The sequence below is a fragment of the Bubalus bubalis genome, chromosome X (assembly GCF_019923935.1).
Source record: "Bubalus bubalis isolate 160015118507 breed Murrah chromosome X, NDDB_SH_1, whole genome shotgun sequence".
NCBI classification, from domain to species: Eukaryota; Metazoa; Chordata; class Mammalia; order Artiodactyla; family Bovidae; genus Bubalus; species Bubalus bubalis.
The window spans coordinates 106,695,204-106,701,203 of record NC_059181.1 but is presented as its reverse complement, the minus strand read 5'-3'; positions in this window follow the sequence as shown (position 1 = coordinate 106,701,203).

The window sequence follows — 6,000 nt, the reverse complement described above, 5'->3', positions numbered from 1 at the left end:
TCCATGGGATTCTCCAGGCAAGAAGACTGGAGTGGGTTGCCTTTCCCTTCTCCAGGGGATCTTCCCCACTCAGGGATTGAACCTGCATCTCCTGCATTGGCAGGCAAATTCTTTATTGGCTGAGCCACCAGGGAAGCCCTTTTTTTCCTTCTCTCTGCAACAAATTCAATCAAGTGATCCATTGACAGGAAAATGAAAACAAAATGGTGCACCTCTACACTGCAAAGCTACCCAGCCCTGAATCAGAACAGAATAATGCCAATGACAACAGCGTGGATGGATAGAGTGATTACCATACTAAGTAGAGGAAGTCCCAGAGAGAAAGACAAATATCACAAGGCATCACTGACAGGTATCTTCTTGAAACTGATGCAAATGTAGGATATTACCCAGTAGAAAAAGACTCACAAATTTAGAAAACCAACTTCTGATTATTAAAAAAATGTTAGCGATGTAGGATAAACGAAGAGTTTGCAAGGAACAAAAAGACATGAATATACATCAAACAGAGAATCAGGAAAAAAAAAAAAAACTGTTGAACAGCAAAGGGCAGCATACTGGAGACTCTGTAAACCTCTATCTGGGGAAAATGAACCCAAAAAAGAATTGATAAATGGCTGTATATCACTGAATCAAGCTCCCATACTTCTGAAACAAGCACAGTATCAGAAATCAACCCTACGCCAAAATAAAACAAGGAATGCGCAGAAAAATAAATAAAAAGAGGAACATGAGGAATCGCTGACGCCTTGTGGCCATTTTTTATAACAGCAACTCTACAGCTGTGCTCAGTGCAGTTCAATCGCTCAGTCGTGTTTGACTCTTCGCGACCCCATGGATTGCAGCACATCAGGCTATCCTGTCCATCACCAACTCCTGGGGCTTGCTCAAACTCATATCCATTGAGTCAGTGATGCCATCCCACCATCTCATCCTCTGTCGTCCCCTTCTCCTCCCGCCTTCAATCTTTCCGTGCACTTAATATTCACAAGGTCTGTGGGGCTGTAAGTGAAAAACAACTGCCTTCCAGAAATCTCCTAGGGATGGTCAATGAACAAGAATTCAAAACTTGGCAGATGATCACAGAGCCAAGTTCAACAGGTACCTTTATAAGAGATGAAAGAGGACACAGAGGAGAAGCCTCATGAAGACAGAGGCAGAGATGGAGGGAGGGGGCCACAAGCCCAGTGACCCCTGGAGCCCCCAAAGCTGGTAAAGGCAGGAAGGACCCTATGCTGGAACCTCTGGAGGGACTTCAGTCCTGCACCACCTTGATCTCAGGTGTATGGTCTCCAGGACTGGAGGAGGATGAACTTCTATTGTTTTAAACCACCCAACATGTGGTCATTTGTTAGAGAAGCCACAGAGAACTCACACAGCCTGTGCTCTGTAGGATCCTAGAAGTGTGGGTCTCACTAAAGGCAGATGGAGACTGGATTACAGAACACTTAGAGTCAACACCGGGCCCTCAGAAATGCTAAAGCAGTGGCTGGACTCCAGAATGTTGAGGAGTCAATCTGAAGCATGTCCCTAGGGTACCAGCTGCACATGCCTCCCCAGGTTCTTACACCTGTACATGTGGCATAGTAAGTATCTAGTCCTGACTGAGGACATTTAATGTCACTGTTCACATTGCTCATTAAGAAGCCACCAGGTACACAGGTGAAAACCCAATAGGATGCTAGGATGAACAATTCTGAAGATGGTTGGGATGGGGACTTTCTCCCATGCAGCCAGCAGCCCCCATATCCCTGCCTCTGCAAGAAGTGTCCTTACTGGGATGCTGGTGGGCCTCAAGCAGGCATCTGGGAGTAAAGGTTAGCTGCCCCCAGGCCAGCTGCTCCTGAACCTTATCCACCCTTCCCAGGTTAAAATGTTGAAATATGTGGAAAGACATTAGAAAGTGTGTAGGAAAGTGTTGGGAGCCACACTAGTGACAGCTCCCTTGCTGAGTTGGTGCCTGCAGACCAGGCAGGATGGTCCTGGCCTGGGTGCTCTTCTGGAAGCTGTCACTTTCCCTGAGTTGCCCCCTCCACTGTAGCCCCCACTGCCTTTTTTCTTGCATCCTTACTTCTGCCTGGGGAGGCTTCAGACAGCAAGCATGGGCATCACATTCTCTTTCTCAGCAGGTGGCAGCCTTCCAAGTCCAGCGGAAGGTCCAGCAGAGCCCCACTCACCTCTTGCTGCCTGGATGGGGTGTTTATATAGACCCCAACCCAGGAATACCTGGGAAGGGCCGGCCAGCTAGGTCAGGCTGCCCAGGTCAGCCAATCTTCACCCATCAGGGGCTCACAGTTGCAGAAAGCAGGCCTTGCTGCACAGGTCAGGACCAAGGACCAGGTGTGGGGTCCTGAAGGTCACGATGGACATGTGGCTGTAACTCTGGTTTCTTTTCTCATCATTTCAACTGGCCCATGAGTAGGTAACAACTTCACAAAGGCCATCTCTGCACAAGAGCAATCCAGGAGTCAGGGAGAAGGGAGTTGGTGGTGGAGGGTGGTAGACAGGAGCCCAGTGGCCTGGGTGCAGTGAAAGCCTTTAGAGGACTTGCTTCACTGGAAGGAGGCTGCAGAGTGAAGCCTCGGGCCATGGACCTGTGCAGGAGACTCTCTTAGTTCAGGTCCTGCTCTGACGCACCCTGGGTCAGCTCTGACAAACAGGTGGGCTGGGGGTAGCCTGCAACAAGCGCTATGTGCATGCTTCCTGTGTGTGGAGCTGGAAGGGTGCCCCGTGGCCTTGAAGGGACCTGCTCTCATGAGCTCCCCATGGCCTTTTGGGGACTGGCCTCATGGGCTGTCATGTGCCTGCCCAGGAGAGCCCTGGGCACTAGGATTGTGTGTGAGCAAGCTTCTTCTCTTTGCAGCTGGTGCAGAGTTGCTTAGGAGGCAGGGTAAAAGGAGCCAAGGGCAAAGGTCAGGAGCAGGGTTGGGGGTTCCTCAGGTGTGCCCCCATGACTCCTGAGGTGCAGGGTTCATTGGAGTCCGTTACATCCACCTGGGGACCACCATGTGCCTGACCTCAGCCTTGAGCCCCCGACCCATGGCATCAGCACAGACCAGCCTGATGCAAGGCCCATAAGTTTGGACACTTCCATCAGGACTCAAGGTGATCTCCTGGAGCCCGGAGCAGAGGCCTGACCTCTGTGCACAGGCGAACCCGCCCTGCAGAAGTCCTGGTGCAGCACCCATTCGGTGCTGTCAGCATGGGTGCCCTTGGGGGAGCCAGTGTCTGCATCCCTCCCCCTGTGATCACAGACTGTGCAGCCCTGTTTGGCCCACAAGAGCAGAGGCAAAGGCAGGCCCATGGGGGCATGGGATCTGAGGAGTGAGGACTCAGCTACCCTTGCCTAGTGACCCAAGCCACACTGTCCACCCTGGGGTTGGTCAGGCCTTCCCACATTCTGCAGGAGGGCTGCCTCTCCTGTGTTTGGGGCACTGTCACAGCTGGGTGACTAGAGGGAGCCATCACCTGTCAGCCAGCATTGCATGGTGACTAGAGGGGGCCGTCACCTGTCAGCCCAGGTGGATTGAGGACACCAACCAAGAGCAAGCATGTGAGCCAGGAGATTGGCCTGGGTCAGCCCTGAGGCTGGACGGAGGCTGTGGAGGAGGCAAGGGTCAGGGAATAGTGGTTGAAACGCAGAGCTGACCACCCTGTAGCAGACAAGCCAGCGAGGCAACAGGGGGAGGTGAAAATGGTACCCTATGGGAGGATGGAGACACCAGCAGGCCTAGCCACGGGCATGGGGATCCAGGCTGTTCCTTCCTAGCCTTCACCCAGAGTGCCCACAGCACCCCCCCCATGACCGCTGGAAACCACCTCGTCTCCAGCTAGACCTCAGCCAGGAAGGCAGGAAACCCGCAAACTCAATTGGACCATGCAGGAGTTGAGATGGGGAAGTGTGGGCACTTGGAGCCTAGAAAGCAAGATTTCCTGTGGGGGACAAGATCACAGGGTTCTGGAGAGGGACAGGGATGGACATGGACAGGGTGTTGGGCCTTGGACAGATGGATAGACGAGGGGACCATCAGTGAGTGTCCCCCACTAGTGCACATCCATCCTCCCTCGGGCAGGCCCCCCCCCCAAAGCTGGGTCCAGAAACAGAGACAGGCAGCTCCAGGTAATCAATAGATCAGTTTATTATCCAGTAACTTACACAGTGGAATCAGGATCCAGGGACGATCAGAAGTATTTGCAGCTGCTCTTTGCATGGCCGGAGGTCACCGGGATTGTTGATAGTTGACATGGCGGGGGGCAGTGCTTGGAAACAGGGCGTACAGTCCTGAATCAAGGTTCATGAATAGTTGACTGGTCTCATGGGTGCCAGGAACACTTCAAGGAAAGTCTTCATGGGTTGGGGACTAACAAGGCAGAGGGGCTACCTGGCCCTAATGATTATTCAGTTCAGTTCAGTCACTCAGTCGTGTCTGACTCTTTGCGGCCCCATGGACTGCAGCATGCCAGGCTTCAACAGCCTTTATTAGCTAGAAAATGGGTTTATCTAGGATATTTGTTGAGGGAATAAAAAACCTTTCCAAGGAAGTATTGATAGTGCATGATGACTAACTCCTCCCAAACAAACCCAAACACAATGAAGCAAAAGTTTTGTGATGTCTATCTAAATGAAGGCAAACAGAGAAGAGGGCAGCAGAGGATGAGATGGTTAGATGGCATCACCTCAATGGACATGAATTTGAGCAAACTCCAGGAGATAGTGGAGGACAGAGGAGCCTGGCATGCTGCAGTCCATGGGGTCACAGTCAGACGTGACTTAATGACTGACCAACCACAAAGTGAAATGCAAGAAGGCAGAATGGTTCTCTGAAGAGGCTTTACAAATAGCTGAGGAAAGAAGAAAGCAAAACAGAAGGGAGAAAGGGAAAGATACACCCAACTAAATGCAGAGTTCCAGGGAATGGCAAGAAGGCCTTCTTCAATGAACAGTGCAAAAAAAAAAAAAAAAAGAGGAAACAATAGAAAGAGAAAACAATAGAAAGAGAAAGATTAGGGATCTCTTCAAGAAAACTGGACATATCAAGGGAGTATTTCATGCAAGGATGAGCATGATAAAGGACAGAAATGGTAAATAAGGACCTAACAGAAGCAGAAGAGATTGAGAAGAGGTGGCAAGAATACACAGAACTACCATACAGAAAAGGTCTTCATGACCCAGATAAACATGGTGTGATCACTCACCTGAAGCCAGACATTCTAGAGTGTGAAGTGGGCCTTACGAAGCACTACTACAAAGCTACTGGAGATGATGGAATTCCAGCTGAGGTATTTCAAATCCTACAAGATGATGCTTTTAAAGTGCTGCACTCAATATAGCAGCAAATTTGGAAAACTCAGCAATGGCCCCAGGAATGGAAAAGGTCAGTTTACATTCCAATCCCAAAGAAGAGAAATGCCAAAGAATGTTCAAACTACTGTACAACTGCACTCATTTCATATGCTGGCAGTCATGCTAAAAATCTTTCAAACCAGGCTTCAGCAGAATGTGAACCAAGAAATTCCAGATGTACAAGCTGGGTTTCGAGGAAGCAGAGGAACCAGAGATCAATTTGCCAACATTCATTGGATTATGGAGAAAGCAAGGGAGTTAAAAAAAGAAAAAAAAAACCGACTTACATTTCAGTGTCTACACTAAAGCCTTTGTAGGGATCACAACAAACTGAAAAATATTTTTAAATTTATTTTTAATTGGAAGATAATTACTTTACAGTATTCTGTTGGTTTCTACTAAACATCAACATGAATCAGTCATAGTTTTACCTATGTCCCCTTCCACTATGGAAAATTCTTAGAGATACCAGACCACCTTAACTGTCTCCTGAGAAACTTATATATGGGTCAAGAAGCAACAGTTAGAATTGGATATGGAATAACTGACTGGTTCAGTACTGGGAAAGGATATGACAAGGCTGTATGTTGTCACCCTGCTTATTTAACTTCTATGCAGAGTACATCAGGCAAATGCCAGGCTGGATGAATCACAAG